The sequence below is a fragment of the Odocoileus virginianus genome, chromosome 28 (assembly GCF_023699985.2).
Source record: "Odocoileus virginianus isolate 20LAN1187 ecotype Illinois chromosome 28, Ovbor_1.2, whole genome shotgun sequence".
NCBI lineage: Eukaryota > Metazoa > Chordata > Mammalia > Artiodactyla > Cervidae > Odocoileus > Odocoileus virginianus.
Window position 1 is genome coordinate 10,991,858 of NC_069701.1, and position 23,908 is coordinate 11,015,765.

The following is a 23,908-nucleotide window of genomic DNA, read 5'->3' on the forward strand; positions in this document are numbered from 1 at the left end:
GACGGGAAAAACAGTAGCTAAAACATATACTTATGGCAGTACTAGCTTGCTGTTGGGAAGGGAAAAAAATCCCTCTTGATTCACTTATTGAATACATAAGGGAAAGGGGGCACTTTTAATTTTCGTAGTTGGAAGTACGTTAATACTGAAATGTTTGATCAGTGTCTAGAATTATATGAAGTAAGGTGTCATAAGTTTTTCAGTGCTTGGGTCTCTATAGAGATCTTGATCAGGTTTTGGAAACAACAGTGAAAAAGAGTAAGTTCCCATCTAAAAAGTTTAGCCAGGGTTCTTAATCACAGGTTAACAGAATTCAGGGTTCCATGAACTTGGATGGGGAAAAATTACATTTCTATTTTCAATAACTTCTAATAAAACTTGAATGTAGGTAACAGATTACAGTAGTATTAGGAGTAAATATGACTGTCATAGCTGAAGTCTGATTATTTCCTATTACAATTGTTACAGACAACTTGCTTGAGCTTTAAAAAAAACTATTTGGCTGTGCCAGGTCTTAGTTGAGGCAGGCGGGACCTTAGTTGTGGCATGTGGGATCTAGCTTCCAGACCATGGGTTGAGCCCCCAGCATTGGGAGCTTAAATTTTCAGCCAATGGATCAGCAGGGAAGTCTGTAGAGCTTGTTAATGAGTTTGTTTATATATATATATATAGCTATGTCCAGAATTAAAAAAATGTGTGTTCACTTCAGCATTATTGTATCCCTTTATTATGCTATACTCTGTACTTTATGCTTTTAAAAAACTTTTTGGAAAAGTGATACAGATTTCATTAGATTGACTAAGGGGTTCAGTTCAGTCTCTCAGTCACGTCAGAGTTGTTGAGACCCCATGAGCTTGCAGCACAACAGGCTGCCATGACCAAGGGGTACACGACGGCAAAAAGGTCGAGTCCGGTGGCTTAGATGGTAAAGAATATGCCAGCAGTGCAGGAGACCTGAGTTCTAGGGAGTCCCTAGATTGTGAAGATCCTCTGGAGAAGGGAATGGCAACCCATTCCAGTATTCTTGCCTGGAGAATTTCATGGACAGAGGAGTCTAGAAGACTACAGTCTATGGGATCCCAAAGATTTGGAACCAATAGAGTGACTAACACTTTCACTTCAATGGTCTCGAAGTTTCAGTTATTTTTGTACACCCACAGCCTTTTTTACTTGGTAACTAATCAATATATACATATAGAACAAAATAAATGGATTTAAATTGGCTGAAATAATACACCCATTTCCAAATATTGATATTCTAGATGTCTATAATAGCCTAGGATAAGGCTTCTTTAAGAATTTTCCACTGTTTGTTGTGACTCACACAGTCAAGAGCTTTGGCACAGTCAATGAAGCAGATGTTTTTGTGGAACTCTTCTTGCTTTTTCTATGATCCAACGGATGTTGGCTATTTGATCTCTGGTTCCTCTGCCTTTTCTAAATCCAGCTTGAACATCTGGAAGTTCACGGTTTAAGTATTGTTGAAGCCTGGCTTGCAGAATTTTGAGCATTACTTTGCTAGTGTGTGACATGAGTGCAATTGTGCAGTAGTTTGAACATTCTTTGGCATTGCCTTTCTTTGGGATTGGAATGAAAACTGACCTTTCCAGTCCTGTGGCCACTGCTGAGTTTTCCAAATTTGCTGGCATATTGAGTGCAGCACTTTCACAGCATCATCTTTTAGGATTTGAAATAGCTCAACTGGAATTCTATTACCCCCACTAGCTTTGTTTGTAGTGATGCTTCCCAAGGTCCACTTGACTTCACATTCCAGGATGTCTGGCTCTAGGTGAGTGATCACACCATCTTGGTTATCTGGGTCGTGAAGATCTTTTTTGTAGTTCTTCTGTGTACTCTTGCCACCTCTTAACATCTTCTGCTTCTGTTAGGTCCATACTATTTCTGTCCTTTATTGTTCCCACCTTTACATGAAATGTTCACTTAGCATCTCTAATTTCCTTGAAAAATATCTCTAATCTTTCCCATTCTATGGTCTTCTTCTATTTCTTTGCACTGATCACTGAGGAAGGCTTTCTTATCTCTCCTTGCTATTCTTTGGAACTCTGCATTCAGATGCATATATCTTTCCTTTTCTCCTTTGCCTTTAGCCTCTCTTCTTTTCACAGCTATTTGTAAGGCCTCATCAGACAACCATTTTGCCTTTTTCTTGGGGATGGTTTTGACTGTCGCCTCCTGTACAATGTCATGAAACTCCATCCATAATTCTTCAGGCACAGATCTCCTGAGAAATCTGTATGCAAGTCAAGAAGCAACAGTTAGAACTGGATGTGGAACAATGGACTGGATCCAAATTGGGAAAGCAGTAGGTCAAGGCTGTATTTTGTCACCCTGGTTATTTAACTTATATGGAGAGTACCTCATGTGAAATGCCAGGCTGGATGAAGCACAAGCTGGAATCAAGACTGCTGGGAGAAATTCCAATAACCTCAGACATGCAGATGGCACCACCCTTATGTTAGAAAGCAAAGAGAAAGTAAAGAACCTCTCGATGAAAGTGAAAGAGGAGAGTGAAAAAGTTGCCTTAAAACTCAACATTCAAAAAATGAAGATCATGGCATCTGGTCCCATCACTTCATGGCAAACAGACAGGGAAATAATGCAACCAGTGAGACTTTATTTTCTTGGGCTCCAAAATCACTGCAGATGGTGACTGCAGCCATGAAATTAAAAGACGCTTGCTCCTTGGAAGAAAAGCTATGACCAACCTAGACAGCATATTAAAAAGCAGAGACATCACTTTACTGACAAAGGTCTGTCTAGTCAAAGCTATGGTTTTTCCAGTAGTGATGTATGGATGTGAGAGTTGGAGTATAATGAAAGCTGAGCACTGAAGAATTGATGCTTTTGAACTGTGGTGTTGGAGAAGACTCTTGAGAGTCCCTTGGACTGCAAGGAGGCCAAACCAGTCAATCCTCAAGGAAATCAGTCCTGAATATTCATTGGAAGGACTGATACTGAAGCTGAAACTCCAATACTTTGGCCACCTGATGCAAAGAACTGACTCATTAGAAAATATCCTGATGCTGGGAAAGACTGAAGGGAGGAAGAGAAGGGGACAACAGAGGATGAGCTGATTGGATGGCATCACTGACTCAAGGGACATGAGTTTGAGCAAACTCTGGAATTGGTGATCGACAGGGAAGCCTGGTGTGCTGCAGCCTATGGGGTTGCAGTCAGACATGACTGAGCTAGTGAACTGACTGCTTCTTTTCATTCAAAATCTTTTAATCAAATGCTTTAGTTACCAGCATGGATCATATAATTCATGTATTTCCCTAAAATAAACTTTATTATAGACCTGATTTAAGCAATACATGCCGTTCAGTTCAGTCGTTCATTCGTGTCCAACTCTTCGATCCCATAAATCGCAGCACGCCAGGCCTGCCTGTCCATCACCAACTCCCGGAGTTTACTCAAACTCATGTCCATGAAGTTGGCGATGCCATCCAGCCATCTCATCCTCTGTCGTCTCCTTCTCCTCCTGCCCCCAATCCCTCCTAACATCAGGGTCTTTTCCAATGAGTCAACTCTTTGCATGAGGTGGCCAAAGTATTGGAGTTTTTCAGCTTCAGCATCAGTCCTTCCAAGGACACCCAGGACTGATGTGGCTGGATTATATTCTTTATTGAATACAACTACAAAGAAAAGATTTTGAAAGTTTTTGCTCTGTGTCTTGGAACTGCAGCAAGAAGTATTGAGCACAATAGAAAGGAGAGTTGGAACACAAAAATGAGGAAGGGGGAGAATGTGTATTGAGGCCTCATTTTAGAAAGCTGTTTTACCTTGGTACTTTCAAGGAGAAGTAGGTGAAGAGGTGAGTTCATTAAAAATACAGATCCTAGGGACTTCCCTGGTGGTCTAGTGGTTATGATTCTGTGCTTCCACCGCAGGGATGTGGGATTGATCCCTGGTCAGGGGACTAAAAGGGCTTCCCTGGTGGCTCAGTGGTAAAGAATCCACCTGCAGTGCAGGAGACACAGGTTCAATCGGTGGGTGGGAAGATCCCTAGGAGGAGGATATGGCAACTCACTCCAGCATTCTTGCCTGGAGAATTCCATGGACAGAGAAGCCTGGTGGGCTTACAGGCCATGGGGTCGCAGTCAGACATGACTGAAGTTCCTGAGCACCCACAGCGGACTAATAACCCACATGTCATGCGGTGTGGCCAAAAAAAACAAAAGTAAACAAAGATCCCCAGATCTTGCTGTAAGCAGCGTAGGGACACTAGAACCTGCATTTTTTGACATGTATAACAGGAAAGTCTGTTGCTAAAGCCTCTAGACTACACTACAGAATTAATACAACAGAAGACAATTTGGTTTTCAGGTTAGCCTATTTTTGAAGATAAGGCAACAGATTTAACAGCTAATTTTCCTAAGCTGAGATATCTTACTCACTAGTCTCTTAGTTTGGGAAACCAAAAGTCACTCCCGACTTGAAGGCAATTCTTACAAGTGATGCATTTGGAACTTCTTACAGACCTAATGTTCTTAAAAGTGGGCCATAAAGCTTGAACTCACTTCAGGTATTTGCACACCAAACCCTGAAAATGGTTTGATTTTAGACAATACTTTCCTTACTCGATCTTTAAACTGTCAGTGGCAGAGTTCCCAAGTTAATTGTAAATTATGGTATAAATATCACATTTATGTTATACATATTTACATAAAGCTTCATTTACTAAACTAGGTATTTGGTAAAGTTAAAACTGATGGGACATTAACTTATAACATCTAAAGCAAAGAACCATACTCATGCTTAAAAATGGTTTAATTTTTGAAGGATATTATGTACTTTCAGTGAATACTTAAATAGTGAGTAGATTTGCAAAAAAACATGTTTTTGCATTATAGCTGATAGGGATCTCCACATGCATTCAATTCTCATAGCAGCCCAATGAGAAAAGTAGTATTCCCACTGCACAGATGAATCTGAGGCATAGGGTTAAACAACTTGTTCAGTCAACCCAATGGACAGAAGTGTGACTTCAACCCAGGATGACTGGCTCTGAGACTACGCTCCAAGCCACCACACTACACTGCCTTTTGAGTGCTTATAATGTAAAATAATATAAACAAATGCAGTGTGACAGACCTCAGCCAGCAGAAAAATATTTTAACAGCATGTCCTGCTAGTGTTATCAGAGGAACTGCTTTCCAGTTATCTGAACTGTCAAACGCACTTTAAGTGAACTCTGCAGACTGAGCAAGTATTAAAAAGTAATAACTAATCACCGTAAAAAATTAACTCAGCAGTAAAGAGGGGTGTCAAGTAACTTTTCTGAATCTAACTCTGGGCCCACAGCCAACAATTATTCTCTTTCTGTTAACACTGCTTTATCTTTCCCTCTCTCCAGATGGTTGAAGAGGTGGGAGATTGTGCGAGTCTAAAAATTTGCTAAAGATAGGTTATCAGCTTGAACAGTCAAGTTTTAGCCTAAAATGGGGCATCCTGCTGGGTGTACAGAGGCTAGTAACTCAATTCATGGGTAGCCACAAGTTTGTCTTTCCATGGAAACACCTCAGGTCATTTCTTCTGGTGCATCTCATGAAAAGCACTGAGATAACATTTGGACATACTGTGTTCCTGTGCCAAAATCTAGAAGTAACCAACTTTCTATATTTTTTGATTATGCAAAATCTTATCTGGTTTACTTGTTTCCCTTTCTTTTTTTTTTTTTAGTTCTACCAGTTTATTGCTACCAACCCATCTCCCTCCACCCTTGTGCACACATGCTCAGTCATGTAATCCCATGGACTTCAGCCCGCCAGACTCCTCTGTCCATGGATTTTTCCAGGCAAGAATACTGGAGTGGGTTGCCATTTCCTTCTCCAGGTTGTTTCCCTCTTTCATTGACATCTTTCCATTTATTCTGCCAGTTAAACTCCCAGAGGGAAATAGTAGCTCATTTACATTACTGGGTAACAGAATGAGAGTTCAGGTTATTGAAAATTTAGTTCCTATTAGTCAGAATTGGATTTACCACCTTCTGTGTAGGGCCTGGTTGCCCTATATTTGCTTTTCCCTCCATATATATTTTCCTTGATTTTCACGATCATACCCTCCTTGCTTAATGACACTAAAGAATTTGACTATCTCAGACTTCTCCCCTCTAGGTAACGTATAATGATAAAGTCACAGCTGGGCAAGTCACAGACACGTCCTGTTCAAGCCTAACCTCCTGGTTCAAGTGAGCGCCAACCACCTTTTATACAAGAGGCTGTGAGGATCCCAGGCAGTAGGGCTAGAAAGAATTAATGATACAGGTACAAAGGGCAGGCTTCCCAGGTGGCTCAATGGTAAAGAGCCCCCCTGCAATGCCAGAGACATGGATTTAGTCCCTGAGTTGGGGAGATCCCCCGGAGAAGGAAATGGCAACCCACTCCAGCACTGCCTGGAAAATCTCATGGACAGAGAAGCCTAGTGGGCTACAGTCCATGGAGTAGCAAAGAGTTAGACACGACAGAGCATGCATGTGAATATAAAGGGCAGATATCACCTATAAGAACAGGTCATTTTTCAAAAGAATCTGAGGCTCACGGTCATTGCTATGCTTATTTTGGAACTGTCATATAAACCGCTATTCCTGGAGTACATGAGTGCGTGCTCAGTCACTTCAGTTCTGTCCGACTCGACAACCCTATGGACTGTAGCCCACTAGGCTCCTGTCTGTGAGGATTCTCCAGGTAAGAATACTGGAGTGGGTTGCCATGCCCTTCTCCAGTCCTGGAGTACAAGTTTGGTTAAATGAAACAACAGAAAACTGGGAAGGAAAAATACTTAAATCAAATGAAAAGCATCAAGTAACATGCAGGGGGAAAAAGAAAATCACAAAAGTGCTTCACAGCTCTTCCCCCTTTTCTCTTGGCCCTATTTCAGTGCAAGGTAGAATTTTAAGTCTTGATTCCTTTAGGAAACGATCAGACTGCCATGAAGTATAGAAAGTGATTTTGACCTCTAAGTAGGACGATTTAAATACAAACCCTCTTTTAATCCCACATGCCCTCTGTAAACAGTTATTTCTTACCTCTTTTGGAGCCAAACTTCTTAAAAAGCTGTCTACATCTACTTCTCTCCCCATTCCCTTCACTCAACCTTCAAACTCCTGAAATCTGGCTTCCTCTCAGTACTCCATAAATCTTAGAATTTCCATACAAGAACCCAAAACAGCAACAAATTCAAAATAGGTTCCAAGAATGAGGAAGATGAGTAAGCAGAGTTTATCTGGAAAACCAGAAAGTCCAGGACACATCTTTGGCAAATACATTGCCAGATGAGATGCAACAAAAACTGTTCATCTCAGAACTATCAAGAAACAAGCAAACAATTTTAGAAAGACACAAACATGAATACTGAAAACAGACCAGCCATGGGACTGAAATTCAAAAGGCATAATGCCTAACATTAAAGATACAAACAGTAAACAAGAATTGAAATGGAATTCTTCCATTGAGACTGTCAAATATAAAATAAATAAAGTTCATCATCAAAAACAGCACTTAATTTTCAATACATTGTCAATTTTTGCATCCCATTACTAGAAAAGTATTCCATTGGAATAGCACAGGACTGATAGGGGCCGTTTACATCACACTTATGTAAGATGCTGCTTTGCAGTTAAGCAATTGCAATAAAGTGCTCTACTATGTTACTGTTATTTGCAATATACTTTTATACATTACCACTTAGGCAACATGCTTTATTTCAGCATGTTTAATATTTAAATTAAGGTTTTCTATAATTTTTGTCTTAATATAAGAGGCTATGAAACATTCACTAGGAAATGGCTCTATACATATGCTAACATTGAGTCAACAGCATAAATGCTCTCCAGTTCAATGTGGACAACTGCCAAAAAACTATGAAAGATTCTGCTTAATACTAATGACTAAAAGTCTGATGGTACAGGGTAAGGAAGGAGGAAAGCTGAGTTTTATTTTGGCTCAGAGGTAGAAAAAAAAGATCATTGAGATTATGTCAAGGGTTATGGTTACTGAACTTTACCTTATGAAGGTGGGGTAACTCAAACAAGTCCCCAGGCTATTCCATTTACAAGCACCTATGTGCCAAATTCACCAAATCATGGCTTAGGAGTAAATAGATGATTTTGATGGAACATTTTCTAAAATGTTTTAAGACAGAACTCACTGAGGATTAACCTTTACAGCAAGTTCAAAAACAGTACTATAAAGAGTCCATAATCAAATTAAGAATTATATGGACCTTACATAATTGCTGAAAACTGTACATCTCTGCAGTTTCCTTAAGTGGCTATATTCATGAACATACTTATATTGGATTAAGTTCAGATTTATATACATATTCTTGCAAAGAAATGTTGTTCTAGTGCCACTTTAATTATCCAAATCTACTAAAAACTGAGAAATAAAAATCATGGAAAGCTCATTTTTTGGTTAATTAAACACAGCAGCTACAATTATACCAACCTGTTACAAAAACAACAGTGGGTCAACTAAACAAGACTAGAAAACATATGTTTTAGTTTTCTGAAAGCTGTTAAAGTAAAATGTGTAAATATGAAATATCAGTTTCCAGAATAAGTTAAAAATCTTCCTCAGAAACTCCAAATGCTGAACCCTGTATAACATGTTCATCTCTGTCCACTTTAAAAATAAATGGTGTAGAAAACATTTAACTCAATATAAGCCTATCCAATATTATTTTGGTAAAATGTTTTTCATTTTCCCCCTTAAGTTTTCTTGTCTTAATTCTGTGACCAACTTAAAATAATTCTTACTGTAACTGCTGGGGTTTACATCACCTTTGGATTGTTGGCATTTCATTTCTGAGAATGGTTAAGAAAATTGATTTTATTTTGGAAGAGATAAAGAAAGGCAATGTAACTGATAGTTGCTGTCTCAAATTTCATAGCCTGAAATATAAAAGCATTATTTTAGATCTCTGCAGGCATGAAACAAGTCTAACATTTTTCATAATTTGAGACATCACCTTTTAGAGAATTAACTAACTACATTGATTCTCAATGAAGATAGGGCCTAATTTTCATAACCAATTGAGGGTTTTTTTAACTATACAAGTACACAAGCAAAATTTTACTGTTATGTAAGTTTTTCAACTTCAGCTACCCCAGGCCACTACCATGACAACAGTAACAGGAATTTTACATTTCTTATGTGGTACGGGCTGAAAAAAATTGTCTTAAATCATAATTCTATCAAAGGAGAAACTGGAACTATACTTTGTTAAGAATTTGGTCATACAAGTTTGACTTACCAACAAACTGTGAGAAGAGTTCATCTAAGGTAATCCCTGTCCTTGGGTCCTAAGTACTTTGAGACTACTTTTTAAAAACTAAAAAAAAACCCACAACAAATTTACATGTTCCAAAGTCCTCTACTAAATGCTTTACATAACTTTGTTTAATCTTCACCATCATCCCTGAGACCTAGAATGTTACAAATTTCCTATAAAAAATTAGCAAGCCATTCAACACAGATCTGACACTGAAGCAGCAGGAACCCAGATAGGCCATTAATACTATCTAAAACACTAAAGTCAGTCTTCACATACCACCTCTATGAGGATCTCCTATAAAAGGACTCATGGAGTGCTTGACTATTGGCGTTGCTTTAAAATTTTCATATATTTGTTCTCTGTTTTTATTCTTTAGCAGATATGGATAAAAAGAATGTTACATCGTTTTGAATGTAAAGATCACAAATTTAGTAATGTCAAAGAATTTGCAGCTGAAAAAGATATTCTCTTTATATATTGTACCCCAATACCAAGAATACTACAGATCATCAATAGTTTTTAAAAATTAGGATTGAGAGCAAGGAGTTAAAGAAAAATTATTTTCAGAAATTCAAATATCTTGTTGATTCCGTCTAGATACTTCAGTTTAATTATCTGAATAACTTTCCCATAAGTTTGTCACAGCTCTGAGCTTACTGCTGTGTCTTTTGCGATCAGTTTCTTTTTTTTTGGAATACCATTTTTTTTTTAATTTTTTTTTTCTTTTTTAAATTTTTTTAATTTTTATTAGTTGGAGGCTAATTACTTTACATCATTACAGTAGTTTTTGTTATACATTGAAATGAATTAGCCATGGATTTACATGTATTCCCCATCCCAGTCCCCCCTCCCTGCGATCAGTTTCTTAGAGCAGATTTCACTCAAAGAAATATTCAAGAAGTCAGGATATTATGGTATTCTTAAGGTAAAATTGATTCCCCCCACCTCTACCATGCTTAAATTAATCCTTAGGTCATCTACACATCTTGAAAATTCATTTATGAATATATTAATAAACCTAAAATCTTTATTACTCATGTCACACACCACAAAAAGCTACAAATCTGGGATGTGGAAGACTGCTCTACCCTACCGCTGTAAACTCACCTGTAGTGTTTTAAAGATATACAACAGCTGGTGACAACTCTGAACAAAAATAATTCAGCTGGGTGAATGGGTGGGAAATAGCTTCACGTATCTAGAGTTCCACAGGTGATCCAGACACTTGACCCTATTGAGAAAACTCTTGACCTAACAACTAACTCAATACTTTTTAATGAGCTATCTATAAATATAATACAAATCAACATCCTAACTCTCCTTTGAGATAAAAAGAAGGTAGGTTTACCTGCGTAAGGCATTCCTAACTGCACTCTTCTTCTTTACTTTGGCCACACCCCACAGCATGTGGGATCTTAGTTCCCTGCTGCTGCTGCTCACTTGTGTCTGACTCTTTAAGACCTCATGGATTAGAGCCCTCTAGGCTCCTCTGTTCATGGGATTTTCCAGGCAAGAATACTGGAATGGGCTGCCAATTCCTTCTCCAGGGATCTTTCAGACACAGGGCTCAAACCCACATCTCCTGTATTGGCAGGTGGATTCTTTACCACTGAGTCACCTGGTAAACCCGCATCTGTTGCATTGGAAGGTGGAGTCTTAACTACAGGATCACCAGGGAAGTCCCTAACACAGTTTTTATTCTGGAACACTACAGTTATTCTTTCAGAAATTGGCATCATCAACTCCTATAATACTAATTTTTTAAACAAAATATCCACATAAGAGTACATAAATTTTTTTCCTAAAAGTTAAGGGTCATGGAGTTGTTTTTTGAGATAATAACTAGATTTCTTTATGGCTTGATGCCCATTAGATAAAAGGCTGAAAAAAATTTCTAACTACCCAAACACATGACAAATTACAGAAATCACTATATTATACAGGTCTCATTTCTCTCATACAATGTTTCTGAGAAATCTGCTGGGTTCCCCAGCCCCCAACAATTATTTTTTAATAGTAGTTCAAATTGAGGGGGTTGTTGCTTATATAAAGAAGTCTCTTACAAAATGAACAAGATAAGTTCATATGAGACACAACACCACCTATGAATCACCAACCCCTAAAAATAATTTGTATGAGTTTGAACGAGAGCCTAAATGTAAATCTGTTCAGTCTATTTTCTCTCTTAAGGTTAAAACATGTCTATAGTTTTACAAAGAAACATAGATCACACAGAAAATAGCACACATTTTGTTCCTTTTCCTATACTTACCAACATTACTTGTAAAGAAGGTATTTCTGAATAACAAATAATGCCATTAAGTTCCATGCATAACTGAGACCAGCACATACTACCTCTGTTTAAAAATGAAAGCCACTTGATGTAAATAAACCAATGCAATAAAAAAAAAATAAGATTAAAAAAAATGAAAGCCATTCATCTGATTTGTTCCTACAAACATGACAATATATAAGATCATTCTTTATAAAACTGTCTTTGTAATTATCATCTGCATACATCTGAGAGATATTTTGACCATGATTTTTTCATTTATAACCACTCTGCCTAGTCCTTCCTTGATACAATAGTCCATTTATCAGCTATAATTTTAACTCCTAACAAGTGAAGTGCATACCCCTACTGACCTAAAGTGATGTTATGTTTTCAGGATAATATGCAAAAGGAAAGGAGAAAAACAGCACTCATTTATCAGCCTTTTTAGCCCTTCCGACACCCTCAGGAAGAAAGAAAATTTTTCATCTTTTCATTGTGTAGACAGACTCTGAAAAAGAAACAAACACACAGCATTGTTTTAACAACATAAATGGAGAAAAAATAAATACAGTTCATTCGAGATACTGGGCAAAACAATTTAAAAGACCAATGACTTTAGTTTCAGCTACTTAGTTTGAAAGCAAATTAGCTGCTAAAGTAGTGGTATATATGGAGTTCTACAAATTAAACACTAATTGTATTTTTAAAGTAAGTTGGTCGTCCATGGTCCTGAAGATCCCGTCTGGGCAGTAATTTCAGTATGCACTCTAGGTTTATTCAAGAACCCTCTTACTCAGGAACCAATCTCCAGCCGTCAACAGGCCGATCATCAGTATTCTCTTTTAACGTCTCTCTGCCTTCGCTGGCAAGTATGAAGATGTCATTTTAAACTGGGACTTTGTGTTTTCTTTACTGCGGGGCCAAAGCGCCGTTCCCTTCCAGCTTAGCTACCTTTTAACATCGATGTCTTTGGAACCTTTTGCAAACCACTTCTGCAGGAAAGACCAATGAGGGTCCGACACCTTGGGAAAGGAGTAAGGACGCTTGGAGAATGACAAGACAATTAAAAAAAAAAAATCTGTGAGGGACAGCCCAATTCCGTAAGTAGAAGTTTCCGCGACCAAAGGCTAGAGGGTCGCCACCCGGGATCCCCGCAGCGCACCCCACTCCCCCAGGAAAAACACAACCGCCCCTTACTATCCTGTCAGCGGCTCAATTCGCTGCTCTGAGCCCAGAAGTAAACCGACTCCCTCTATCCCTTTGTCACAACGTGGGGCAAGAGGCGTAGGCGACCTCCGCAACTCCAGCAGGGCCGTAAGGCCGAGGCCCACTCGGCCTCTCATGCCGCCACCAGCCGGACACGTCCTACTCGGCCCCAGACGCCGCCTCCATCCCCCGGTGCCCAGGTTCGGAACCCAGGCTCACCGACCGACTTGTCCTCCTTCTCACTGTCCCCTCTGCACCACCACTCGACTCCCGCGTCCCCTAAAAACTCAGCCGGCACCGCGGAATCGTTCCAGCACCCCTAACATGGCGGCCGTTCCCAATTCGCTCCCTTCGCCCTCTCCAGGCGCGTCCGACCATGGTGCATTTTGGGCATTGTAGTTCAGGCGGATAGCCCGGCTGTTCCGCCGGGCCTTAAGAAAACTACGATTCCCAGAATGAACCGCTCCTGAGCATGGCTATTGGGGCCTTTAGGACAGTGGGATGATGTCATTGCAAAAACCCCACTGCATTCATTGTGCTACGGTCTATCCACCCCCCTGCTGCTAGGCTGGCGATTGCCGCTCGCTCCAGCTGAGCTAAGCGTAGCAGCAGCACCGGTGCGAGGACTGACTTCAGCCTTTGGACTTAGGACATCGCAACACCCTCCCTTGCTTGCGTGACTCATTCGCACATCCTTTCTGTTTATGCCTGGGGTGGGGAGAAAAATCCCAAACCAGGTGAGTTGAAGTGATTTATTCAAATGATTCTACCAAGTTATTCCTCCCGCTTAGTTCTCAAGGCTTTCTTTTGGGAAGATGGGGGTGGGAGGATTGGGAAGGTTGCTCGCAAGCGCTGCTAAGCGAAAAGCTCTCTGCAATTTGGGTCACTGCAAAGAACAACTCCAGCAGCCTTCCCCCGCCAGAGGACGGATGCTTGCCAATTCCCTAGTCGCAACTCCCCTCAACCTTTTTGAAGGCTGGGAGAGGGAGCTGGGTTGGGGAGGATGTTGGGAAGTGCTCTTGGAAAATAATCAGAGGAAGGCAGTGGTGGGAGACTGCAGTCCTGTCACATACGGCCCGAGTGCTGGGATTTGAGTGGGAAGGGGTGATGCGTGGGGAGACAGGGAGACAGTGATTTCATGTGGTCGCACTACTTTAGAACATTTCGTGTCACTTGGGCGAGCACACACTATTCATTTTTAAGATGAGCGTGCGTCTGAGTAGGTTAAGTTTTGTGGGGCTTTATTTTGTGTGTGTGTGTGTGTGTGTGTCTGCGTCGTTTGTCTCGTCGCCTTTTCTGCCGGTTTGAGGTGACAGTGTCCTTTAATGGTGCACTCCGTGCCAGTCAGAAACATTTCACGTGTCTGGGCAAGGTTCTTTGAGGCTTCTGGAGGCAACATTTTCGTTGAGTGTTTTTCCTCTCCCAACTGCAAGGTTTCAGGATTGTTTGGAAGTGGAGCCGCCAGATTTGTACTTGTGCGAAATGTTTTAAATTACATTGCAATAGGCTTCTTGCCACTGACAGTGGTACCCTAATGAGCTGTCCTTTCCTGAGGCAGTCACCAGTCACAAATAACGGTTTGGAGAATGGATCATTAGGGTTCATTTTTAACGCATCAGGGAAAGGAAAAGTTAGAAGCACTGTTAACCTTCATTTGCCATTACTGAAAGGTACGGCATGGAAGAGTGATCCTGGACTTGGAAACCGAAAATCACAGTAGAGCTTTTTTGGCTTTTTGGTTTTGTTTTTTTAAACAAACTGACACATCTAACAGGACAGAGAGCATTTTGACCCGTGTGATATTGGCTCTGTTCTTGTAAGAGTTACTAGGATGATTAGTACAATAAATATGTCATTTTGGAATAAACAGCTGGCTGACTCCAGAACAGATGGGGCCAGTCTTAGCTGAGAGATCTACAACCTTGGAAATGAATGGACCTGGGGTCAACCACACCCCCTCTTGGAATGTCAAAAGGAGAAATGCCAGAGTGTTTTATGCTTAACTCCAAAATGCCAAACCTTTTCAACGCCAAGTCAGCCACTGGGGGAAAGTCATCACTGGTTATCTTCTGCTGCTGAACCAATTTTGTTCATTTTTAATTCAGACCGTTAGGTCTCTGAAGTTACAGCTGGGCGATGCTTCATTCCATGCCGCTTGTTACTGAATGCAAAGGACAGTCCATTGTATGGGCTTTGTAGTAGAGTGATTTATTGGAATGCAATGAGCAGCTTTGGGATTTGGGAAAAGATGGTCTGCCTGGCTTTGCTTCTTTCTGTGTCCCTCTGTTGCTTATTGTCTGCTTTCCTGAGCACCCCTTCTGCGCTGTCTTCCTTTCCACACCCCTCTGTGTCTCTTGAAGTTCTTCCAGTTTCTCTGTCTGTCCATTTGCAATTCTCATTTTTCCCTCTGTGTTTCAAAATCTCCCTATCACCATCTCTCTCTCCCTAAGAGTCCTTCCAGGCTTTGGATACCCTTCCATCTCTTCTCTGCCTCACCCAGAACCTCCAGGGTAATTGAGACTTCAAATATTTCTTCTACTGAGTCCTCATGGAAGAGGCTTTGCCTTTCCTTCTTGCAGTTGGTGCTTGGCAGGATGAACAGAATGAACCTAACCCCTTGGCCTGGTTTGTGGCTTCTGTCACGGACATCATTTGGCTCCTGCAGCCCGAGGACAGTGAACTGTTACAGTTGAGCTCATGCTACTTTTTCTTTCATGGGTACATGTTTTAAGAGCTGCCGGAACATTACAAGTTTTGGGTGTTTTTTTAAATATAATTTTCTTTATTTCTTATTTTTGGCCATGCTGGGTCTACGTTGTGGCGAGGGCTTTTCCCTGGTTGTGGTGAGCGAGGGCTGCTCTTGGTGGCGGTGCCGGGGCCTCTCATTGCAGAACCTGGGCTTCAGTAGTTGCTGCTCCCCGTCTCTAGAGCACAGGCGCAGCATGCGGCACACAGGCTTAGTTGCTCCACAGCACGTGGGATCTTCCCGGACTGGGGATTGAACCCGTGTCTCCTGCATTGGCAGGAGGATTATTTCCCACTGAGCCACCACTGAAGCCCTTGGCAAGATTTTTAAATGCTCTACACAAAATGTTCTCCTAATGCTCAGAGAATCAGTAGACTTTGAATGGCTTCTTCCTAATTTATTACCCACCCCTCCCACCCCCTGACACACACACACAACCCCTGCACTTGCCTGTTGCAGTAAGTCTTTTCTGCTCCCTTCCCTGTTGATTGCTGAGGAGCAGGTTCAAGTGAGCAAACTGCCCATTTGGGCTTTTTTTTTTTTTTTTTTTTGAAGATGCTTGGAGCTGAAACCACTTTTCTTCCTGTCATTTCTTCTCCTTTTTGGCTGAAAGAAGTTTGTTATTTTATACCCACTGCCCCATTAAGGCAAAGGAGGTAGTAGTGGTTATGTTTGTTGGTGTAGTAAGAGGCTCCTCTAGGCAGGGGAGGTCTCACTGCTGTCCTTATGGAGGCAACTAGTGCGACAGGCAGATTCAGAAGCTCTCCCTCACCACCTGAGACCTCACACTCACCATCTTTTCATTCCAAATTTTCTTCTAAGTCGCTCCCTCTTCTACCCAGGCTTTTTAGTGTTTTCGGGAGGAGAAATGAGCTAAATGGGAGGTTAGTTTTGGCCTCATTTCTGCCTTCTCTGTGACCTTGAATAACTCTGCATTTCTTTCTCCCTTCGTTTAAATCATTTGCAAAGGGATAAGGATCCTTGCCCCTTTGTTTACTTGGCCTGGTGACAGCCCCAGCCTGTCCTTCTGACCACAGATATTGTGAGCAGCTAGATCTTCCCTTGTAGCTCAGTCGGTAAAGAATCTGCCTGCAATGCAGGAGACCCGGGTTTGATCCCTGGGTCGGAAAGATCCCCTGGAGAAGGAAATGGCAACCCACTCCAGTATTCTTGCCTGGAGAATCCCATGGACAGAGGAACCTGGCAGGCATTAGTCTATGGGGTCGCAAGAGTTGGACACGACTTAGTGACTAAAGCACACCACCAGTGTGGTCTGAGGACTGGGTGTGTGCGTCTGTGTGTGTGTGTGTGTGTGTGTGTGTGTGTGTGCTCGGTCACCCAGCCCTGTCTGCCTCTTTGCAACCCCATGGACTGCAGCCCAGTCTCCGTGAAAAGAGATGCTTCCACCACCATCATGTAATTTATGTTCTGTTAGGGGAGATAATCATTGGAGAAGTCATCGCAAGTGTGATGAATTCTCCTGCCAAAGTGGGATGTACAACAAGGTAGGAGAGGAGTGGTTAACTTGATGTGCTTCCCTTGTCTGGAAGAATCAGGGAAGGCTTCCTGTAGGTAGTGACATTTCAAGAGACTTGGACAGTGAGAGGAAGTAATTTAGGATGGCAACAGGGGGTGCTGAGATGAGGACAAGGGGTGTTTCTAACATGGGAACTACATGTTCAAAGTACAAAGGAAATAGATGACTATAAGTATTTAAAAGTTAGTTAGTTATGGGGGTGAGACAGTTTATGGGGGCAAAACCAGGAGAGAGAGACCAGAATGAAGAATGAAGCTGGAGAGGTGGACAGAGTCTAGAGAGGGGGCAGTTTTCTGAGTCACTGGTGAATTTGGTCTTTAACCTAAGTGAAGGATTTTAATTAGCTAATGAATTCCATATTCAGGTAGGATGATATTAAAAACATCACGTTGGCTGTTAAGTTGGAGAAGAGACTGGAGAGAATTAGTTAAAACAGACACAAGATGAGATGGAAAGTCATTTTTGTAGTCTACCTGTGGGATGGTGCTGGCCTTGGATCTAGGGTGGTGGCCGGGGGCTTGGAGAGAAGGGAAGAGATTGGGAGACACTAAATTGGAAGACTATAGTTGATACAGTTGTTGCTAGATTGGGTGTGGGGATAGAGAAAAGATTCAGTTAAGATGACTTCCGTTTTCCTTAAGCTACTGGATATATCACTTACAAGAGAAAGAGGACATTGGATGGGGACCAGATTTTTATTTGTTTTTTTCAAAGAGGAGGGACTTTTGGACAATCTGAGTTTGAGGTTCCATGAAAACATCTAAGATCTCTGGCTCACCTTGTCTGTATGTAGAATGCATCATAGTGGAACAGAAGAGACCTCTGGTGAGGCTTTTTAAGACTAGCAACTATTTATTTATGATTTTAGACACATCATATTCTTTTTGCGAACTTTAGTTTCCTCATCTGTAAAATATATTTATTCCACTGATTTATACTGATCCCTGGCAGCTGTATGTGCCCTGTGTTAGGAATACAGTATTGAATAAGACAGTGTTTGCTTTGGAAAAATTCACGTAGGTGAGGGAGAGGAATATAAACAAATAACCACACACAGGGAGGTTTGTTGGCAGTGCTAGGAGAGACAGTCCCAAGGGAAGTTTTCATACTTCTTTGGGGGCTGAGTGGCGGTGTGGTAGGTGACCTGTGACCTGAGACTTGGAGGTAAGAAACAGCTCTCCAGACTGAGTTCCTATGCATCTTATAGACTGCCTTGCACAAACTGGGGACTCTCTGAATGTTTGTCGATTGAGTATATTAACCTAAGTCATAAGGATGCACTCAAAGGCAGGAAATATCAACACATCGGAAGAGGGCCATTAGTAATACAAATATAAAATGTAAAACGCTTTTAACAAATGCACTGATATGAGGAGACCTAAGCCTGAGGAGACCTTTGAGATGTTTTGTGGATGACTTTCAGGGAAAATTTAGAATTACTTCAGACCTGGTTTCTTTGGGGGCTGAATTTCCTTTATTCCAGTTAGTTTCTCAGAAATAATTTTGATTGTATAGAATGCCATAAATAATGGATTTCAGACTTTTATAGGTAAGTGAAAATACAAAAAAATTAAGATAAAATTGGGTGAGCTTTTGCCAACAGTTATTCTTCTATAGTTAAAGGTGTTTTTAAAAACATGTCCTCCTTTATCTCATGAAATAAAGCATATTTAATACCAAAGCTTATAGAAAGACCATCATTTTAAAATTAGAAATATATTTAGCTTTGTGAAAAATTCTCTACATTGTCTTTTTTATTTTTTCATTTTGTTGCAAAATAGTGAAAAAACAAGCCAAATACCAGAATGTTATAATAATTTATGGAGCCATTGCCCTATTTTCTTGGCTATGGTGGAAAGGTGGCCCATCTCCAAATAAGATTTCCAAGTGTGGAAGAATTTTATGTGGACCACAGATAATTTATTTTCAGTTTCTTCTCCATAGGAATTCAACTCTTGAAAGCTAGCTAGGCCTCAAGATTAGTCTAAGGTAGGGCTTCATAACTTGTCCCTGGACGATCTTCAGGGAGACCATGAACCCCAGAGATCATATGTTGGTGTCTGTGTGAGAATGAGTCCACATGTGAAGTGTACATTCTTTCTATTGCTACATATGTGTCATTGGATAAGTGCCTTAACCTCTCTGAACTTCTGCTTCTTTACAAGATTGTTGTGAGGTTTAAATGAGACAATATGCTTTTTGAAAATGTCTGATACTATGCCTGGAATAGCTGGTGTTCATTGAGGCTGCTTTTGGCATTATTCACTATTTTGAATATCTTATTGATTGGCCGATGCTTTCCTGGTACCCACAGTGACATAATGAAGAGGAAGATATCTCAGTGTAACTAGACAACCGAATGCAATGGCAAGCACACACCCATTGCCAAGGTAGAATTCTTGCCAGAAATGTTTAACCTCAATCTAATCATGAGGAAATAATCAGGCAAATTCAGATGGTGGGGCATTCTGTAGAGCAGCCGGACTGTGATCTTCAAAAGTGTCAATGTTTGGGGGACTAATCTAGATTAAAAAAGACTAAAGAGCTACGGCGGGCGTCCCTGGTGGCTCAGAGGTAAAGGATCTGCCTACCAATGTAGGCGACATGGGTTCGATCCCTGGTTCGGGAAGCTCCCCCGGAGGAGGAAGCGGCAGCCCACTCCAGTATTCTTGCCTGGAAAATCCCATGGACAAAGGAACCTGGTGGGCTACAAGGCCATGGGGTCACAAAGAACTGAACAAAACTTAGTGACTGAGCCAGCATGAGCAAAGAGTTATGACAACCAAATGCCGCATGCAACCCTTGATTGGATACTGGACTTGAAAAAGCTATAAAGGACATTGAGGGGACAGTTGGGGAAATTTGAATGGGAGCTGCATGGGAGATAATCAGTAGCAAGGTTAGTTTTCTTGGATGTGGTAATGATTCTGCCTGCGTAGCCTGTCATGTGGTGAATATTATTGTTCAAGTCAGTTGCCCATTCCTGAAAGTCATCTTTAGGAATGTCACAGGAAATCTAGAAGACATCAAGGCCTGCTTCAGAAGATAGTGATTGTTTTGGTCACTGCATGTATTTAATCAGCTTATGGGCTGGAATACTGTTTGTTGGAAGATATTGTAGGTGATCTTTTCTGTCCTTTCTGACCACGATTCTGTCATTCCCTAAAGAGTGCAGACCACTGCAGCTGGCACTCCTTATTTCTAGAGGTAATGATGCAGGTGGCTGTTTCCTGAGTAAAAAAGAGAGATAAGTGGGGGAATAACTCAGGAGTAGAGCATTTGACTGCAAAGAAGAAAAGACATAAAAGAGGACATAAACATATAACTTAAATTAGTTTTTTGATTCTAGACATAAGAGAAATCAAATTCCATTACAGAAATGTCTAATGAACCACAAAGGGAAAATTCCCTTAATTCTACCTCACACAGTCCACTGTTGTGATTTTGATGTGTATTGCTGTCATTTTCTGGCCTGCCTGATAGCTCTGATGGTAAAGAATCTCCCTGCAATGCCAGAGACCCAGGTTTGATCCCTGAGTCGGGAAGATGCTGTGGAGAAGGGAGGGCAGCCCACTCCAGTATTCTTGCCTGGAGAATCCCATGGACAGAGGAGCCTGGTGGGCTGCAGTCCATGGGGTCACAAAGAGTTGGACACAACTGAGCGACTAAGCATGTACACACACGCTGTCATTTCCCCTCACATGCATGCTAATGATGTTATTATAATACGTATCCGGCTTGCTCTCTTTCACGTAATGTATTTTGGGCATTTACCCCATGTATTTGCATGTTCCTCTAACCCTTTTCGGTGGCCGTCAGACACTGCTGCAGTGAGCATTTGAGCATGCATCCTTTTGTAATAAACTTGTGGGAGTATTTCTGTAGGATTCATTTCTAAGAGTAGAAATGCTGGGGCAAAGGGCAGAGATATTTTTCATTTAAACTGCCTCCCGATTTAAATTCTTATCACAATCTTTGAAGTGTCATTTTTATACCTTTGCCAAGTCCATTAGCCACTTAGACTACCCTCTCTTACTAAGGGAAGGAAGTTGTAATGGTTTTGTGATCGCTGTAGTAAAGGTTGATACATCAATAACATGGAAACCTCTGGAAGAGAGAAATAAAATATATTATCCCAGACTGCAACACAGCATGATGTTTAAAAAGTGAACAGGAACAGTTACACAGTCAAGAGTCTTCCCCCAGAAAATTTTGCAGGGAAATTTTATTTTTGAGTTAAGGTTAACTTCACTGAAATACAGACACCGTCGACCTTGAATTGAAAATCATCTCTTCTGCTCACTTCCTCTCCATCTCCCGTCACGTAGCCACATAAGAAAGGGGAATTTAAACTGCCGTTTTAATATCTGAAGCTGGTGGCTAAAAGGCCTGATTTTTCATCTTTCTGAATAGCCAGAGAAGCAGTCCCAAGGCAGATTTTTGGCATTTTTTTTGAAGAAAAGGCCTGAGTTTAGGAGTGGCCATCAGTGACTCACTGTCCTGCAGAGACCCTGGGATCACTGAGCTGTGAGGCATTTCCATTCTTTTAACCAGTTATTTTCGTTCTGCGGCTGGGTTGGGCAAACAGAAAGTTGAGTTGTGCACTCAGTGGGTAATTCATTTTTGAAACCTCAGTTTATTCATCTCTAAAATAGGGATTACTTTGAGGGCTCAGATGAGATAATCTGTGTAGTAGGACTTCTGCTAATTTTGTTGTTGTTCAGTCACTGAGTCGTGTCAGACTCTTTACAACCCCATGGACTGCAGTATGCCAGGCTTCCCTGTCCTTCACTATCTCCCGGAGTTTGCTCAAACTCATGTCACATAAATTGGCAAATTTATGTGTACATAAATATGTGCTTTTGTGAAGGTACTGCAGTCTCTGGCTGGGCCAGCTCATATTAATCGTTTCTCTAATTCCAGTGGCATTTGTAGCCACAGAGACTTTCTTTAGGTATTCTGTCTCATAATGTCTTACCATTACTTCTTCATCCAGTATTTGTGAGCATAAGCTAAATGCAAATTCCTGTGCTGGGTGTTCTGATAGGGAAACAAAGGTGGAACCCTCGCGAACTTTCCTTCTCTGCTTTTATTCTAGGAGATTAATATTTTACTAAGTCTTCAGTAACATATGCTTTACAGAGGTGTATTATGTATGCTATCTTATTCTCTCAACCTCACTTGTAGATTCCAGCTCCATTTTTCCATGTAAATGAGGAAATAATTCTTAGTGACGTTAAGTAACAGTTCTGTTTTGCTTTTTAAAAGGTTAACCAAACTTTAAAAAATTCACAGATGTAGGCCCCAGATAGCTCTTCTGGAACCAAAGCCTTACTGAATCTCCAGGTGTTTCCTGTTTTTGTCTTGTCATCTGATCAGAAGTGTAAGCTTTCTGAAGGCAGCACTGTCTGGCTGGTGGCATTTACTTTGGTTTGATTTTTGTTGGTGGTGCTACTGGTAAAGAACCCTTCTGCTAATGCAGGAGACATGAGATTTAGGTTCAATCCCTGGGTCGTGAAAATCTGCTGGAGGAGAACACGGCAACCCACTCCAGTGTTCTTGCCAGGAGAATCCCATGGACAGAGGAGCCTGGTGGGCTACAGTCCATAGAGTCGCAAAGAGTCAGACATGACTGAAGTGACTTAGCCCAGCACATAGCGTGGTTAGAGGGCAGGAGCTTTCTGTAGATCTGCTGAGTTGGTTGAAGCCATGATAGGAACTCTTACAACACCTACTGGATGTCAGGTGATTCACATGTTTCGTTTGATTTTTTTTCCCCCAACTTATTTTGAACAATTTCAAACATATAGAAAAACTGCAAAAATATTACAGCAAAAATTCCTGTACCCTTCATCTAGATTTATTTGCTTTCCCATCCTGATTGTGTGTGCGCACACACACACACACACACTGACATACACATTCATATTGTTTTTTTTCAAAATCATTTGAAAGTAAGTTGCAGACACCACCACACTTTATCTCTAAGCACTGAAGTGTGTATGTGTAAAGAACAAGGACATTCTCCCCTGTAACCACAATATCATTACATTAGAACAATAATATTTTTCAGATTTCCCCAGTTGTTCCAATGATATTTATAACCTTTTAGGGGAAGGAGGACACAGAATTTAATCAAATATTGCTTATACAGTGTAGTTGTGTCTCTTGAATTTCCTTTAATGTGGCTAAGTTCCCCTGCCCTTTTTTTTTTTTTTTTTGTCTTTCATAACATTGACAGTTTGAAAATTCTAAGCTGCTTTGTAGACGGTATGTTGGATTTGTCTTCTGGTTTTGTCATTCTTATACTCAGGTTAAACATTCACGATAAGAATTCCCCATAGGCGATGCTGTATCCTTCCCCTTGCATCACATCAGGGTGACACATAATGTCAGTTTGCCCCAAGACTGGTGATGGGAAGTTTGTATTTTGAATATGGTGGCCTTGCCAGATCTCTACATTGTAAAGGAACCCTTTTCTCTTTCTAATTAATAGCATTGTCTTTGGGGTGATACTTTGAGATTGTTTCAATCTCCTGTTCCTCAACAACTTTTATCTCTCTTTTTTAAACATCTATTGATAATCCTGGCCTAGATCAATTAACATCTATAAAAGTATGATTTTCTATTTCGTTTTTTAAACTTTTTATTTTGTATTGGAGTATAGTCGATTAACAATGTGATAGTTTCAGATGAGCAGCGAAGGGACTCAGCCACACATATACGTGTATTTATTCACACCCAAGCCCCCCTCCCATCTAGACTGCCACGTAAGACTGACAGAGTTCCCTGTGCTATGCAGTAAGTGAAAGCATGATTTTCTAATTCTCTCTTTTGTTCTGTATTT

General features: G+C 40.8%; 1 protein-coding gene and 1 long non-coding RNA gene across 4 annotated transcripts in view; one reads left to right on the forward strand and one right to left on the reverse strand.

Annotated features, from left to right (window-relative positions):
• Positions 1-704: 704 nt before the first annotated feature.
• Positions 705-13,154, reverse strand: LOC139031793 (uncharacterized). 2 transcript variants are annotated; one of them, XR_011484298.1, is made up of 4 exons: positions 12,998-13,154; positions 12,524-12,594; positions 11,944-12,080; positions 705-2,251 (listed from the first exon to the last, which is right to left on the reverse strand). It is a non-coding gene; the product is annotated as an uncharacterized lncRNA (long non-coding RNA). The 2 variants fall into 2 exon arrangements; XR_011484297.1 differs by lacking the exon at positions 12,524-12,594 and having other exon boundaries at positions 12,998-13,152.
• Positions 13,155-13,296: 142 nt separating this feature from the next.
• RAB30 (RAB30, member RAS oncogene family) overlaps positions 13,297-23,908 on the forward strand; it is a 98,474-nt gene continuing 87,862 nt past the window's right edge. For both annotated transcript variants that reach the window (XM_070457216.1, XM_020882485.2), the window contains exon 1: positions 13,297-13,515. The gene's annotated coding sequence lies outside the window, so the exon portion shown is untranslated. The remainder of the gene's footprint in view (positions 13,516-23,908) is intronic.